Source organism: Calidris pugnax, unplaced genomic scaffold (assembly GCF_001431845.1).
Source record: "Calidris pugnax isolate Ruff unplaced genomic scaffold, ASM143184v1 scaffold171, whole genome shotgun sequence".
Taxonomy (NCBI): domain Eukaryota; kingdom Metazoa; phylum Chordata; class Aves; order Charadriiformes; family Scolopacidae; genus Calidris; species Calidris pugnax.
Genome location: NW_015091064.1, coordinates 3,498,215 through 3,516,463, shown reverse-complemented (window position 1 = coordinate 3,516,463; position 18,249 = coordinate 3,498,215). Strand labels below are relative to the sequence as shown.

The following is an 18,249-nucleotide window of genomic DNA, read 5'->3' as shown; positions in this document are numbered from 1 at the left end:
TCTAAAAATTCAGTGAAATTCAGTGAAAATTCAGTGAATGCGTTTAGCTGGTAAATCTGTAAGCTGTGAATTGCGTAGAGACTTGGCATGACAGTAGGTGAAGTGATCAAGTAGAGAGGTGGGTGTTGGCCTCTCGTCCCAAGTGACTAATGACAGGACCAGAGGAAATGGTCTGAAGTTGCGGCAGAGGAGGTTTAGGTTAGATATTAGGAAGAATTACTTTACTGAGAGAGTGGTCAGGCACTGGAACAGCCTGCCCAGGGAGGTGGTAGAGTCACCATCCCTGGAGGTATTTAAGAAACATGTAGACATGGTCTAGTGCCCCGGATTGTTGGTTTGTGTCTGTTTGTGGGTAGGTGTGGTGTGGTTTTTGGGGGTTTTTTTTGTGTGTGGTTGGACTCGATGATCTCAAAGGTCCCTTCCAACCATGAATATTCTGTGATTCTGTGTAGTAGTAGCTTTGCTTTCCCTTTATGCCACTCATTGGCTTAATGTTTGGCTTACATACCATGATATCTTCCCAACTTCAGCTTCAAGGCCTTACAGATGTTGCCTTCACTGCCATGTCATCTTCCTGTACTAGTTTACCAGCTTCATATCTGTCCCCTGCCTACAACTCTGTGCTTTCAGTTATATGTTTTCTATCCCTGGCCCAGTTTTTCCCCAGAACACCAACCTGCTTCTGTACGTCAGTAATTCTTTGCCTACCTACCATCCCTTTCTTGCCTTCTCCATCTAGCGTCGTTAGGCCTTTAAGTAATGGAATAGCTTGTTTTGGTTTGTTATGCATGCTGTATAGTTCTTTATGTTGGGTGGGCTAAGATCAGTACTATTCCTGTGGCATTGTGTTTTTGAAAGCTGTGTGTACAGGATCCTTGTAGACCATAATAAAAATCTCTGAATATATCTTAATTTCAATGATGTGAGGACAGTGAGGACAGGCTGAAACCAGTACTTCATTGCATGATCACGGCTGAAGTAATTACAGCCATCCCTTCCAGCTAAACATGTAGATATTGTAGATGAAGTGTTTATACATTTGTGTGATTCTGTGAGTAAAAAATAATCTGTTTGGAAATTCTGAATAATGGTTTCGATTAAATTAATATTTCAGAGACTCTCCCTTTGGAATGATGATTTGTCGGCAGCTTAGAACGAATCAAGCAAGAATCTTATACAAATAGCAAACCGTTATTTAAAATGTGTCGGAGCATGGTAGGGTAGGGCACCTCTGAGCTGGTGCTAAACTCTGCTTTCAAGTTTCTGGTGAACTCCCAAGCTCCATTTTGACTGGGTGCTTTGAAACACGGTCTCTTCTTTTGGCTTCTCTGGCAGTTTTCCAATAAACAGTCTGTCAGCCTGTTATGCTTTCACAGCTGTATTAGCCCCTTTGGCCTCCCCACCAAGCTCCTGACTAACACGTCGGTCCTACTGGAAAAATGAGTTTACAATTTATTCTTCAGGGATGTGACAGCTGATAGCAAACAGACAAACACTCTTTGCACTCTTTGCACACCAGTCACTTTTCTACTGAAATAGCGCAAGAAATGACACATACGCACACATACATGTATGTGTATATATATGTATGCATTTATGTATTTATTTATGAACACAAAAATGTGTATTTATGTACAAAAATGTGTATGTTTGTCTTTCTAAGAAGAAGAAATTATATATATATCCTCATTGCCTTTTCTTTCTTCTGTTTCTCTACCACTCCCAGGAGTTGTCTGTGTCAGAGCCTTCCAGGCAGTTCCCAGTCCTTGTGTGATGCACAGCTTTCCCTCTGGATCATGAGCTCGGTGTCCTTTGGTTCCTACTTCCTTACTTGGCCCAATGCCTTCTCCAGCCCTTTGTCTCAATTTCTTTCTTGCTCAGCTTTCCTCCCCAGCTTCTTAATCTGTGAGATTTTATCAAGGCAAAATATGCGCTTCTGTAGGATCGTATCAATGCTTCATTTCATGCTTCTGCCTTTAGGAAAATTCCCAGGCTCTAACTCCAGGACCCAGTACAGACAATCTGCCTTTTCCTAGATGTTAGCCTTCTCATTGCTCTGCCCTGGTGCCCAGACAACAACCCCTACATGAGACTTTTTTAAGGACAGATCATTTTTGGCCCTGCTTCCCTGCTTATTAACACAAACTGTGTTGAACCAAGGTATGGTGAAAACAGATGGATATAAAAGTGCAAATAATTCCTACACTGAAACTAGGATTTTGTAAGGTGTGTAGATGTGTCCTGGATGACTCCTGAAAGGTTTTGGAAAAAAGACAGACCTAGGGGACTACAAGGCCCCAAACTAAATTACTTACTCAGAAAAAGGTGTTGAGCTGTCAAGTTACAAAAAAGCCCCCTCTTAAACAATGCAGCAAGGGGACAGTTTTCACTTTCATGCAGTAAACAGGAGTTTCAGGAGTAACTTGATTTCAAATGAGCCGTATTTGACAGGCAAACTCAGACTGAAACCCGAGTGGAGTGTTTGAATGCACTTGGGCTGAAACTGAAGAAAAGCTTTCCATGAATCGCTGTAAACGGAAACCACTGTGTTAACCTAGATGGGTGCCCTACTTCCCAGCTGAGGTACCTCCTTCTGCTCCCTCCCTATGGACCAGCACGAGGCTGTAAGAGGTGACCTTGAATAAAGGGCTCTGCCCCAGATACAACACCGGGAAGGAACTATTATTCAAGCACAAACCATTCTGCTCCTCTCCTGGGCAGAGTGGATGACAGAGGAGGTATAAACCTTTCTGTGCTGTGTCCTTTCTTCTCTCTGCCGTCTGCTCTTGATACAGCCTTGTCCTCGTCCTGCTGTTGGGGTGTTCAGCCTCTGGGCAGCACATTTCCCTGCAAGCCATGGGTTGCAGCCCTCCCTTACATTTACTGGTTCTGTGCCAACACTTCCAGGGGCTGCTTGGGTGGTACCTTTTCAAGGGCATTTCAGTCTCATTTCACTTTTTCACATCTTTTTTTTTTTTTTTTTTTTTTAATATAAAAGTTACAAAGGACTTTTTTTTTCCCCCTCCACCCTGTTTCTTGTAGTCTATACCATTCCCTAAAGTATAGCCACTGTTGGGTTGAAAAAATAAGTGTTGTTTAATGATACACAAAAGCCCACACCATGTTTATTACCACTGTGCTAAGGAAAAGGGTTTATTTAGTGCTGCAGGTTTATGACACAGAAAAGGATCTTTTTTCTAAACTTATGGCAAGTTTTAATTTTAGATCAGTTTCCAAAGCTGTAGAAATACTAGGTAGTTAGATATATGCTTAATATTTCACATTACTGGATTGTAATTCTTTCTGATAGAGGATTTAGCTATTTTTCTTCATGAAAGTTGGGGAAGTTTTAGACTGTCCAAGAGATTTCACTATTAATTTAAGTCTGAGCAGAGTTCAGTATATGTCAGTAGTTCTGATTTGTGCTGGTTGTTGCACACCAGCACCAGCGCTGACTGAATAAAATGGAAAAAGCACAAAGACTGAAGTCAGTGGTAAGATGTGTGGCTGCCTTATTGCTGCCCCTCTTGCCCCCATCAAATCCCATCTGTCTGTATTGGAAATCGGCTGTCCAGCCTGCTGTTGATCAGACTTCACCCAGGTGCTTTTGGAGAAATTTATATTAATATTGTGGGTGTCTCCATGCAACTGGTAGCACCAACCTGCCACAAAGAGAGAAAATGGTTCAAAATCAAGGAAAAGTCAAAGAACCCTAATTTCTGCGGAATCAGAATACGCGCCAGTTCCTTCTTTGTGGCTCTATGCTGGACTTGCACCAGTAGGTCCATGTCTTTTGTACTGGCCTCCAGCTAGACTTCATGCTGCTGATCACAGCCCTTTGATCCCAACAGCTCAGCCAGTTTTCAGTCCGCCTCAGTGTTCATTTATCTAGTCTGTACTTCATCAGTTTGTCTATGAGGCTGTTACAGCAGATAGTATGGAAAGCCTTGCTAAAATCAAGATAAAGCCTTCCTAAGGTCAAGACCTTCAGGTCTGTTTCTGCCAGGAGAACCTTTTCTTTTCTGAGTTATACCGCTATTGAGGTCTTTTGTCCTTGGATGAGTTGCTTTGTCACTTAGTCTCTTTCTGTCTCACATTTTACAAGGCTGGACCTGAGGTTTGCAGTTGTAGGGAGAAGGGAGAAATGATCTTTCATAGAAAGTATTTTAATACTGTCAAGTGTGAGCAGTTTACACAATAAAATTCAGAAGTGAAAGTTAGGCACGGACCATTGATACCAAATATTTAAAATATATATTAAAAAAGTATTTATAAAAACAGAGCAGTTTGTTAAAGCTTTTGAAATTTATTGAACTTAGCATCCACAAATGTTAAACATGTACAGCTTTACCTTTAAGAGGAAAGGCTCTGCAGTGGGCATTTAGCTAGATTTGTACACCTACACACTGCAGATGGTTTAGTTTTATAAGAGATGAAACTGCATTTGGTGGAACTGATTAAATATAAAAACACCACCATCTGCCATTTATTCTAATATAAAATGGTTTGGGCAGATGCTGACATCTTTTGAGATGATTGATTCATCTCTGACAAGTGAAGATTCTCGGAGGGTTCCAGCTGCCCACTGCTCACACAATACACGCTTACGAGAGCAAACGCCAATCAGCGCACTGTGATTTGGATGTAGCAGGTGAACGAAGGGCACTTTAATAACCAGCAGCCTGGAATTCCTAACTACATCAGTGGTGGGGTATTTTTCTTCTTTTTTTTTTCTCCTCTCCTACACTTCTGGCCCACATTAAACTGTGAGAATATTTTATGCACACGGTATACTGCATTGGAGCACAGCTACCCTAGCACGGCAATAACTGGAAGAGCGTCAATTTCTGGCACAAATAGTTCTCTCTCATTTTTCAGAGTGCAAAGCCATCAGATACTCTCCACATATGCTATTCATTTAAAAATTAGTTTTTGCTAAGTGTCCATCAGGGTTACATTTAAACTTCCTGGAGTACTGTTTATAGAGTATGACACCAAATGCTTTGTAATAACTTAAATAACAGATGTCTATCTTGTTTTATTTGATAACATTGTCACACTCTCTACTGTGGTATGCTTTAGGATAACTTGCTGTAGCATCATCTTTCTTAAAGGCTTTGCTCAAACTTTTTAGAATGTGCATGATAAGTTATGGAAGAATGCATTTAAACATACTCAAGACCAGATTGTGACATCCGTACCCACACTGAATAGCTGTTTGCACCAGCAGTAAGTCCTGCTGCAGACAGACCGTTTCTTATGAAATATGGTCCTGACCCAAAGCTAGACTTGTGGTAACTGCAGTGGACTTTTGGTCCATCTCCAAGTGGGAGAAAGTGCGGTACAATAAGACCATCATGCAATAAGGAAGTAGATCAAATCAGTCCTAACATTGCAAGTATATAAACCACTGCATTTCTTTGGAATATCTTAAAAATAGAATGCAGATTGTACTGTCATTTGCTGTTCAGTGTATCTTGACTAGTTCCAACAAAGTCTGGAATAACACTATTGTACATGGAAGAATTTGGTACTACAATATGGGCAAGAAAACAGTCTGTGGGCCATTTTTAAGCTATTGAGAGAAGCTATTTGGAAAAAGAGGGATTCTTATAATTGGTACAGAATATTTTCTGCTCACCTGTTGCTGGAGGCAAGGCTATAGATAGTGTCATTTCATTGTTTCAAAAAGTGAGGGGTAAAAAATAAGTCAACCAGATCCTTATCTGGCATAAACTGGGATTTCAAGTCAGTGAAGCTAATCTTATTTATATCAGTTATATATCTGGGCCAGAGGATTCAGAAATTATTTTCCTTCACTTCTCTTCATATTAACCCCTTCTTTAGTGATGATGTTTCCTTCATTCAAAACCTAAGATTCTTCACATTTACCTTTTTTCCTTTTTTCTCAGGTGCTTTTTCAGCAGGAAGGGGCAATCTGACATCTTGTCTGAGAACAACCTGACTGGCCCTTGCTGGATACTGGTTTGTAGAAGGCACTGATGGATGCTTCCCCCTGTGAAAGGAGGACCTCCCATCAGTGAGTGACTGTGTTATTTCATTTAATGATCTGGGAAACTGGATGCTAGGAATTACCTCTGAGGTTGGGTTTACTGCTGTGAAAGAGCAATGTTTGTGTTAAACTCAAAATGCAACACCTTAATTTGAATGTTCAGTAGGTTTGATTTTTAAACAATGAAATAGAAGTGGAAAGGAAAAACAGAATCCTAATGAATATACAGTACTTAATATATGGAATGCATATCTGACTTTGGGGAAAAGACTTTTTTCTCCGTTTTGGCTCCTATTTCTTCTGACATAGAAACATAATACAAATCTAAAGTGTCTAATCCAAGAAACAGCCACCAGAACCTTTATAATGCAAATGATCTGACTGTTCTATAGTGTCTTTCTTCCAGAAAGGTCCCAAAGTGCTATACAAATTACATGTGGCTACATGAATCAGTTCCCACACCACTGAATTACAGGGAGCTCTGGGGAGCAGGACGTCTTTCTACCAGTGCACAGCAGCATTACCCAGCATTTTGGGATGGGAAGCAGAAAATACAAAGGAGACAAAATAACAAAATAAGAAAAGATGAAACAGATTGAAATTAAGATTCAAAGAGGACTGGGGAAAAGGATAAAATCAGCTCCATGTTTTTCTTTGATAGTGTCATCAGAGATGGTGATATATCTTGTTCTTGATAGCTATAGCTGACCTTTGCAATATTTATCAAGGGGTTCCCAGGACATGGGCAAGAGTATCTGGGCAGGAAACAGCACTGCTCTGTGTTTCTGCTTCGTTTCTCACTGCAACCTTTCCTCCTGTGTGCCCAAGCTTCCACGAAGAGGACCCTGGCAGAAAGGCAACGGGGTACCTACACCCTGGCCAGATGCGATGCTTTCAAGGAATGCTCTCAGCGTGCCTGAAACAGGGCTGAGTTTGGCTCCTTTGCCACTTCCCCCCTCTGAGCCACCCCAGCATCAAACGGCAGGGCTGAGTTTGATAGTGTCATCAGAGATGGTGATATATCTTGTTCTTGATAGCTATAGCTGACCTTTGCAATATTTATCAAGGGGTTTATAGCTGACCTTTGCAATATTTATCAAGGGCATGGGCAAGACTCTTGCCCAGGACATGGGCAAGAGTATCTGGGCAGGAAACAGCACTGCTCTGTGTTTCTGCTGCGTTTCTCCCTGCAACCTTTCCTCCTGTGTGCCCGAGCTTCCATAAAGAGGAACCTGGCAGAAAGGCAACGGGGTACCTACACCCTGGCCAGATGCGATGCTTTCAAGGAATGCTCTCAGCGTGCCTGAAACAGGGCTGAGTTTGGCTCCTTTGCCACTTCCCCCCTCTGAGCCACCCCAGCATCAAAGGGCAGGGCTGTAGAGCTGGCCTTGGACTCAAACCTCACCACTGCTGTTAGCAGTGCTCTCCTGGCTGCCACTGCTCCGGCCAGAGCCAGATGGAGCAGGGAAGGAGGAAGGAGGGACCAAAAATAAAAGGATGAAGGGAGAAAAAGAGGAGACTTTCCCACAAAAACAGTTCATCAAAAATGAACGGTTGTCCAAAATCCAATTTTTTTTATTTCTTAAAAAAGATTTCCTCAATTTAGAAATGGATACTCTTTTTATTTCCCTCGGGCTCCCTAGATTTGAAATTTGAAACATGAAAGAATCCCTCTCTCCATCTGATTTTATGTCAGCTGAAAATTTTGTTTGACAAAGCTAAAGCTTGCCATACAACTCAGTTTTGAGACTGGGGTTTTATGTGAGAAGCGCTCAACTATTGTCATTACAACTGTTGATTTGCACCTAAATTCTGTTAAATTGCCATTTTTTATGTTGAAAAGAGGTTGGTTGGGTTTTCTTGTGTGTGTGTGTGTGTGGTTTTTTGTTTGTTTGTTTGTTTTGTTTATTGGTTTTATTTTTGTTTTGATTTTTTTTTTCCCCCTCAATGGATAGCTTGCAATTCACTCTTGTGAGAAGTGGTGTGGGGCTAATCATTTCCAGAGCCTGTCTGAATGCAGTGCTGGTGACAGTGCTGCTACTTTGTGCATAATAGTTCCTTCACTTGTGGGAGACACACTAGGTAATTAAAAAAGTCTGTAAACAAAAGCTGAGGTGCAGCTTCGCAGCAGAGTGATGCAGAGTGACATTGTGGTAGATGATTAGTCTTCTTGGGAGCAAAATCAATGAAAGCAGCAGTAGTCAGATGTGTTCTGGCATAATTTTTCCTATGTGCAGGTGAGGTGTTTTACAGGAGTCTTAGGAGCTGTCGTTATTGTCACAATTTTCCACCAGCCCTACAGTCAGCATTTACAAAAGTATCTGACTGTAGATAAAACCTGTGTATGGGATTTAGGCAGGTCAGAAAAATGGAAAGGGGCAAAAATCTCCTAGCTTTCTCTCCATGAACTCTCATTAAAACTTCCCAGGTTTGTTCTCTTATTGCTGCCCACTCCTTCCTTCCCCCTCAGTACTGCTTATCTACGGGAAGAATCATGGCTGGAATTTATAAATGCTTCTCTGTTGTGCAAAAGAACTTTGATAGCATGAAATGAATAGCAGGTAACATAATAAGAAAAAGTATCTGGCTGCAGCTTTGGAAATGTAAATTCTTTTATCAGTCCCCCTGCTAATTGGAATTGCTGTTTGTTGTTTCACATTTAGTGGATTTCATTATATTTTCTTTGGTAATTAGATATTTTAACTATAAATTAAAAATACCAGACAAAAAAACCCCGACGACTCAACCCCAAACCACCAACAAAAAAACCTTCATTAAGATGCAGTCGAAGTTGCATATAGATACGACGTTAATTAAAATAATATTGTTAGAAGGCCCTGTTAAGGAAAACAAAGCAAACAAATGAACCACAAAAATTTGAAACTTGGAAAGAAGGACCCAATCCAGCCCTTCCCAGCCACTGCAAAGGCGCTTGCAGTCTGCACTGTGCTTTGGAGGGAGCCCACGTCCAAGTGAGAGCTCGAACTGAGGGGCAGGTCCGGGAGGAGGAGGAGGGTTTTGCCCCTTTCCTTCAGTCTCCTGGTGGTGCCTCTTTCAGACTCTTCCTCTCACGCTGTATTCAGCTCCAGCATCAGCCAGGTCCCAGCCTGATGTGGGCTACCAAATACTCCCTGCCTTGTTTGGACACAATAGAGGAGGTGTCAGAAGAGGATTTTTGCATCGTTTGTCATATGTCCGTATGGAAAAATCCTCCCCAAATTGATGTTGTTCCAGGTGGGTGGAGAAAGCACTCTGTACACCTGAGAAGTTTTTAAATGGGAAGGCTTGTGAATTTTTCATGCTTTTTTGATTTTTTTAAATATACTGAATGGTAAAAATATAAAGCAAAATTTCTTAAAAATACCTATGCTTCTTTAAATTATTTCTTAAGGGAAAATTTAGTAAGATGCATCACACTCCTGTGCAAATAGCAAAGAGGAGGTCAGAGACCTGCTGCTTGCACTTCATTGATACTGCAGAGCTAAGAGCTGTCCCAAAATGTATTTTGGAAGATTAATGAGCCTTTCTCCATTTGCGGCTTCACTTTTAGACCTGAGCTCAGACATGGCAGAAGGAAAACTATTGCACAAAGTTTTCATTCTTTCTGAGGCTGAGTTCTATATTATTAGCCTGAGGAAAGGACAACCCAAGAAGAAAATATCTTAGGTAGATTTGGGTCCAAACTTGTTAGCAAAATGAACCTCCCCTCTGTAAACTAGACAGACAGAGGCAGCAGTGTCTGAGAGATTATGAGGTCTAGAGACCAGTGTATAAAGTCAGCTCGTCTTTGAACAGGAGGAAAAAAATATCATTTACTCACTCATTTACTTCTTTGTCCTGTGTGAACTCCCACATTTATTAAGCTTTCAAAACAAGCTTTTTTGAGATTAATTGCCTTGTACTGAAAACATTAGATAAATGTGAAATATACCAAAACCCAAATGAATCAAAAGGAATGACATTTTTCTCCAGCTGAAGGTCAGCGCAAACACTGAACGCATTGCCATGCTTCCAGAATTGGCTTCTTAATTTCAAGTGTCTCCCTGCAACTATACCTCCTCCCTTTTGTATCACCCCTTCTATTAGTTTAGTAATATGCTGTCATCCTGATTTTTCTTAATTTCGCTTGTGATATTACTTCTCCTTTTCCTCCTCCTATGGGAACAGATTTCTTCTGCCATATGCCCATTTAAACCTAATTGTAGTATCTGAACATCTTGTGTGCTTAGCCACAGCATCCCTTGGGGTTCAATCGAGGCAGAGTATGTATGTGACCTTTAAAGCCATGTCAATGTGAGACTCTCTCAGCACATGGGTCTTTAAAGCCTGGATGTCTATGCTTCATACTAACAAATTCGACCAGCCTGCCTTTTTATGAGGATATCATCATTTTGGGCAAATTCCAGGTTCCATATTTTAAATCAGCATGTAGAGCACTTTTAAAATCTCAGTTTCCCCGAGATCAAGTTCCAGAAGATTAAAAATGAAAAAAATCAAAGCAGTGTTATTTTATTTATTTATTCCAGAGCAAATTTGTAGTAGTAACTGCTTGAACATGACTAATTGGCAATTTGTAAAATGGACTGCTCTCAGTAGCAAAGTTTTAAGCACGTCAATGCTGTAACTGTTTCCTTATTATGACAGTTCTTAAAAAGTGTGATAAGGTTGTTATAGAAAACAGTGAAAATTCCCTAAACTGCTGAGGATTATAGATTTTGTATTTGTAACCTAAACAGTCTTTATTTTCACACTTTTTTGCATACACCAGAAATATGATTGTGCTCGGTAAACAGTGAGCTGCCCTAACAGTCCTGCCATAATAATGCTATACTGTGCTGAAGTCTCATGAAATCTCTTTGGCTCAACGAAAGCCTTTTCACAAACATCCTCAGTTTGGATCTTTGTGTCAATCCACAGCATTGTTGCTGAGCTGTTGCCTTCCCAGAGCCACTCTGGCAGTTCAGCATATAAATTGTACAGATTTAAGTGCTTCACTAATATAGAAGTCCTTAAATATAAAAAGTCAGCTGTATCTCGATACTTATAAAACAAAACATTGCATTATAGCACTTACATTATAAAGGCTTTTAAAGACACCAATATTTGGGGTCTTAAGGATATTTTATGATGCAGCTGGCTGGCGAGGCTGGAAGAAGCATTGATTGATTTGTACTCTGAACTAGAAAAGAATGAATTTTACTTAAAATTGACAGTACGTTCTGGTAGCATGAGGATAACATACATTACACATGTATTGAAATTAAACCTATAACAAGTACATAAGACAGGAAATTTAGTACTAAAATGACACATCAATTAAATAATTATGAAAATACAGAATTATGACATCCATCCAAATAATATTAACTTTGCTCAGTAGTGCTGTATATCATGCAATAGGCTTTTGACTGTTAGGCATTTTAGTTCACCAATTAAAACTATGCATTTTAATATTCATATTCCAGCTTAGCTTGGTTAGTTACTTTATAAAAAATAGATACATGAATATTTTGTTACTTTCTAATCCTTCTGATATCTTTAAATGAGAATTTCTTATCCAACAGCCTACAGCTTTGAAAGATTTCTAAATATAGAATTGGTCCCAAATCTAAGTTTTGTCAATTGTTTTCTGCTGAGAATGTAGTAATGGAGAAATTAATAGCATTTAAACAGAAGACAAAACCAGCAGCTGGAGTTGGCAAATATTGTAAGCCGGTTTTAGTCCTTTTCTTGTTTTAACTCAATAGTGAGGAACTGGGAAGAGCAGTAGCCTTTGCAGTGCAGATTATGAACAAAATCAAATGCTAGGGGACTTGACGCTTTATGTTAATTCCTAACTCAGCCATCTTTTCCATGTTAATCACTTCCTAAACCTGATTATACCCTCTCTCTGTCCAAAGAAGAACTCAATTGATGTTCCTCTTTGAAAGAAATTTTTGTGGGGGATGCTCAAGGGGAGAAGTTTGAGTAGTGAGTACATCTTTTGGGAGAGGTAGCTTTTGTAGACTCATAATGTGTGAAAGCCAAGCTTATGTGTTGACCATTTGCCCTGTTAAGCCACTGTCAAACCCCCATCAAGCCAGAATAAAAGTAGCAGCAAATGCGTGATTTCCACTTCCCCCCTGCCGCAAACACAATTATTTATTTTGGTCTCCTCCTACACAATCTTTGAGCTGCATTTTTTTCTTGTGCACATTATTTCATGATGAATGTTATTTTTTATGTGCCTTGAAAAAATAAACATCAACGACAAATGCACCTTACTTTAAGAAAATAGACACAAACTCACAGCATACAATTACAGGTGACGTATATGTACGTGTAGGGGTGAGTGTCTCATGTTATTCATACAACTTTCAAGTCGTGGGCCCCCTCAGAGAGGGTCCTCTTGAGCGAGTGGTTCTTCTGAGCTGGTTGGCAGAACCTAAGGGGGATGCTGGGGTAAGCAAAAGGCACTTGCTGCGGGGAGGGATCCGACCCCCGAGTTCAAGTGATGATGCAGCTGAGTGACTGCGTCAGAGGAGAGTATGCTTGTGTAGTTAATACTGGCTCACAGTTGCACTTTGGTTTTACTTGCTGTCTATATGATGAACTGTAGTCAAGACTTTTTTCCTTCAGTGATATTATCATATTTTTATTTGATGCTTGAATCAAAGATATATTGCCTTTTAATGAATGTTATGTTCTCCTACACATTTATTTTCTGGCATAAAGAAGGGTTATCTAGAAGGTCAAGGGCCAGAGAGAAAGATGGTATCTTGTAGCTTGAATTAATCTAAAAATAAGAAAATAGATTTTTAGAGAAGAAAACAGTATGAGCCTGGCCTGAATTGGATCAGGCCCAATATCCTTCTGTGGAAGAAATAAAGGGCTTGAACCTTCTCCCACTGAGAGCAATTACAAACCTGCAGTTGACTATAATAGCTGTGTGTGATAGGGGCATAATAAATTTAAGGTCTGAGATAATCAAGGAGGACTGTGTAATCTTCTGCTAATGCTTCTGAAAGATGCTCTGGTAAAATGCTAGTCAGGAAGAGCCCTACACTACTCTGTTAACAGAAGAAATAGGCTTAAGCCACTTGCTTGTTGCACTGAGATATAGCCGATCCTATGAGTCTGATTTTAATTTGACAGTGATTTAAAGTGAAAAAGTTTTGAAAATAAAATCTGTGGAATGATAACTGTGAATGTTGTAACTGCGGGGGAATGGGGAAGAGGAGAGGAGAGGGAAGAAGTTTGGCAAAGATACCTGCCTGATTTTCTGTGGAGTACATAAGAACATTAAAAGGCCATTTTAGCCAAAGGTCCCCAAGCTTGGTGTCCTGTTTTTGACAGAGGCCGACAGGAGATGCTCATGGATGGTACAGGAGCAGGGCCCTCACACAGTGTGCAATCCCAGCCTCCAGCAATGTACAGCTCAGGGATTTCACATGAATAAAGTGCTTTTCAAGGAGAAGCTATTGCTATCCATTTAAATGTCTTCCTGAAACTCACTTTATTCATAGAGTAGCTTATTCAAAGACATTCATCAGGCATTTGCAAAATGTAAGGTTCACTGAGTTTAACAGAGTAAGCTAAAATGCTTTATGTCCTTAGCTAAATTAGATAAAAATATGAGTTCTGATCCAAAACACCACTGTAGCCATTACATATCTTTCCATTGACTTAGGTAGGATTTGGTTCAGAACCTATATGACCTGTATTATTTATCAGTTTGAAGTGTGACAATGGCATTTTTTTCCCCTTTTCCTAAACTGGCTGACTTGCAAAGATGTTGCTATAACCTTACTTTATGCCGCATCTCTTCTGTTGATTGTCTTTAGTTATACCTTAGCTAAAATTTAAATTTTAGATTTCAGAAAGGAGACACTTTTATTTTTTGTCTTCTATTTTGAATCCTATAATATAATAGTAGTAACAGATCCTAGAACTTTGTCAGTATTTGGTATGAAGATAAAGATACATATATATAGCTTTTCTGCTGTAGAAAGCATATGAAACATTATAAATATCTGGCAGAATTACCTACCAGTGATAGGAGAATACTTTGAGAAAAAAACCTGGGAGTTATTTTAGTAGAGAAATAGGCAATATGTTCTGTTAACCAAAACTTGTTCAGAAGTCAAGAATATATCAAATGTTACTGAAGATTATTAAGTTTGAGGGAGGTATTAGGTAATTTCCTATAAATCCCATAGATATGTAATTTTATATGCAGATTGACCAGTGGTGGGAGTTTTGCTGCCTTTTTTTCCTCTCTTCTGTTTTGCAGCTTGTGTATTTCAATTGGCATAATTTGTGAACATGAAAATACATGTTGAATCTCTAGTGAACAGCTGATGGATAAGAAAAAATAAAACAAAAATGCTTTAGCTTATTCCATATAAAGACATTGATGTCCTAAGTTAACTTTCAGCTAATGTGCTTTAAGTTTCAAAGCTGAAACACATGTGAGGTTGTATGTGGAAGCGCTGCTGTGGATGTAATCAGTGTAAATGGGATTTAACCTATCATGTTTCATACAGGCAAGTTCTGTAACCACCTGGCTAATGTGTATATACTAATCCTTCTCTCCTAATAAGAAGTATATTTTATGCTGAAATTGAAATGAAACATGTAAAATCATGCATTATATATAATAAATATATATATCAATATGCATGCATATCTAAACAGACTTTGGAGTTTTGGAAATCAGTTTTTGAATGGTCATTTCTCATTTTATTTTCTGAAGAAACTTGGTGGATTCATACACTTGTTTAGTATATGCATTTTACTTGCAGACTGAGAGGCTCCAGTACTTAAGGGAACTACTGACAGCTGAATGTCAAAACCAGTTTCTGGTTAAATGTTATCCTTGGTTGTCGTCAGGAGCACAGACTTTCCAGACAGTATATTTTCTACAGTATTCCTGGTTTGTGCATCATGTTTTCCTTATTCTTCCCTAGACACAGCAAAAATGGGCTCCATTTTATAAGCACGGTAGTCAGCAATTCCTAGAAACATGAATATTTGTTTTAAAAAGGAAAATATTGCAAGCAAATGATTAAAAATTCTGCTTTCAGAAGTTAATAAAATTTCTATTAGTAACGGGAACCTTAAATTTTTTTATTGCCCATGGTGTTAGAACTAAGCTAGAATTCAGAAACACAGCTAGAGTGTTATTTCTTTGGCGTATTGCTTTGGACCTTTGGGGTATGATATAAGGCACAGAGCATTCAGTGCACTGCAGCAGATTGCTGCTTACTGAATAACCAGGGGAAATAGCTGGAGAATGGAGTCAAGGGGAACGATGGTCAGAAAAAATTCTGACTAAACAGTTTTTCATTGGCAAATGTCAGATTGCTCTAATCCTGGGATGCATTAACTGTGACAACACTGGTGAAGAGTTTCTGGTCACCTACCCCAGCCTGTAGCCCAGACTAACCAATAGCCCAGTGCTTAAGGGTGGGCAAGAAACGTAGCTCTCCAAAAGTACTCCTGAGCCATTTTGTCATGAGCCTCTCACTTTCCTGAATTGAAGTTGCTCTTGTTAGTACAAACAAATATACTTTGAATCAGGGAGAAAAAAATGGACTTTATACAGTGAAGAACTCCATGGAATGTGGAAAGTTACTACTGAGATTTCCTCTCCAGTTAATATGTGATTGTTTACACAAAAGGAAGTTAATCCAACAAGGGAGCTGGATAGAGTTTAGTCCAGAATATCCCCGTACCAGTGACTCAGGCATTCAAATGGAAGGTAGAAGATTAAGGTTTAAGCCCAAACCTGCATCTAACATCTCCTGGATGTCCTCAAACTACTGGGTTGCAGTTTTTCCTTTGTTGCTCTGCCTTTTTCTTTTGTTTTGTAAGAAAAATGTTCAAAGGATATCAGTGGTGCTCAGAAATCATCCAGAGCCCGTGTTTCTTAGTGCCTAGTTTCTGCTGTCACAGCCCTGGGGGCACGAGCCTCTGTACAGCACAGTTGCTCTTGTAGATGCCCAAATCTCCATGCCTCATTTCCCATATTGTCCCAAGCATAACAATAGGAAGAGAACTGCCAATAGTAGAATACAGCATTAAGCAAAGAAATAACCCCACTGACACCCTTGTAACTTATCTCCCGTTATCTCCTGACTAATACCCAGTTTGCCTCTGTGATGCCTTTGGAGGTACATGGACCCTTGGGCACTGTGTGGGTGGCCAGCACCACTCTTGCTGGAAAAATCACTTAGTTGTGGCTGTGCCTGACATGGAGCTTGGCCATCTCCATCTCCATCAGCTGTTGCCTGGCTGAAATGTGAAATAGGGCAGATTTGGACCCACACATCATCCTCTTGAGTGAAAATATGGTGTCTGCCTCTCAAAGCGGGATTATTTAGCCTTAGTTCAGGCACCTGAGCTCCGTATGCAGTACATAGGGGATGCCAATACGTCAAAACTGTTTTTCCAGAGATCAGGACATAAACTGAGGGTGAAGGCAGTGAATGCCTGTGCTAGCAAACAGCAACTCCTCTTTCCACTTCTTAATACCCTCTGGTGGCCTGGGATGTTGCCTTTGGTAAATCAGGATGTATAACTGAACGGCTTCCTGGGTGTGTGTTTTGCCTTGGGAAACCTGGACCATTCTAACTTTTCAGGAAGCAGCTACTGGGAGAGATGGTGACAGAGGTGCTGAGAGGACCCTGTGGTGAGAGCCCATGCCCAGGGAGCAGGACCTTCTGCTTCTGCCTTCATCTGTGCACTGCTCACCCCCAGGAGAAGCTGCACATGTTGGTTACAGCCCTGCATCCAAGTGGGTGAGCAGTGGAACACTCTTAACCTCTCCACGGTGTTGAGTGGGTATTTTGAGGATCACACTGCTCTGTGTAAGGCTCTTTTTATGTGTCAGGCTCCAGTATTGCAGGTCTATGTATTATCTGCACCATTAGTGCAAAGCTGTGCTTGGCTTGCCTTCTTTTGTTGTGGGGAGGGCATTTTTTAAGTAGCCCCTTCATTCAATTAGACATTTTGGGGTTTTGTCTTCTGTGTATTTCCCATTTGAGTTGTAAATGAACAGCACTGAGGAATATGAACCTCCACATGACTGAGCAGCCAAATCAAGCTGGTTCATGCTAGAGCTGCCATCGGTTTGGCTTCAGATGCAGAATGGGGACAGTTCAAAATTCCTAATATTGATATCACAGGAGCATTGGTTCCTGCCTGTTGAAAGGACCCTTGAAAGGATCTCTCTGCAGTGTTTTTAACAAATCTGTTTATTGGAGGAAGAGTTTATCCCCATGGGTGTTTCCCCAAATTGCAGCACACCAAGAAGTGATCTGTTGGCAGAAGCTGGCTGTGGACTCTGTGCCTATCCAGCCAAACCATCAGAGCAGTGGACATGAACATCAGTAAAGCAGACCTGGTTTGCTGCTGCTGGGGGTCTGGCTCAGCATATATAGCTTTTTGCCCTGTGGGTAGTGTGGGCAAAGTAATACCACAGGGTGAGAATCACAACTGGATCCCAGCTTTTATATTCGGGGGACGAGGGGGGATGTTTGTATTTCATTAGTGTTAAGTTTGCCATTTCCAAGGATTGGGAAGAAAAATCTCTTCCCTCTTTGCTAGAATATAGAGTGGTGTTTACTTTCTCATTTTGAAATTTTCTCATCTTGTGTAACAGCTGTGCTAGGGCAGGACTCGCTCTCTGCTGAACTGCTGCTTTTTCCTTTGGCCTTTGTTAAAATTTCTGATAAATAACAGACTGTCTACAGCTGTTCAAATGATGTTGCTTTTTCTAAGTGTCACTTCGGTGTTCGTTCCCACCAATGTGGGCTTTGCTTTAGAAGGTAAATAAGGGACAAATAGGGCTTGCTGTTGAGTAAAATTGAACATGTGGGCAGTGGGAAAAGAATCTGAAATGTGAATTGCCCAAGCCTACAGAAGCCATCCACCTCCGGCTGTGATGGAGACACTGTGGCATCTTGGCAGCATTGCTGTGTGCAATTTTCTTTAAATAACTAGTGGGGTTTTTGTTTGCTGCAGTTGGTGCTATTTCTTCACATTTTCTCATTTGAAGGTAATCGGCTTCTAAGAAGTGATTAGTGTGATGTGTACATGGAAGGCTTCACTGGGCTTTGAATTTTTGCAGTGGCACTGGCTATGCTAGTGCTACCGGGCTCACCACTGTAATAAATAGTTAGAAGATTATATCAATGACTTACTAGTATACTAATCTATTGTTATAAAGATAGCTTTGAATAGTTTATATTAAT

At 40.3% G+C, this 18,249-nt stretch overlaps 1 long non-coding RNA gene across 1 annotated transcript in view; it reads left to right on the top strand.

Annotated features, from left to right (window-relative positions):
* Positions 1 to 18,249, top strand: part of LOC106896618 — a 92,741-nt gene that overhangs the window by 4,100 nt on the left and 70,392 nt on the right. Inside the window, exon 3 of the long non-coding RNA XR_001413649.1 lies at positions 5,913 to 6,040. This is a non-coding gene — a long non-coding RNA (uncharacterized LOC106896618). The remainder of the gene's footprint in view (positions 1 to 5,912; positions 6,041 to 18,249) is intronic.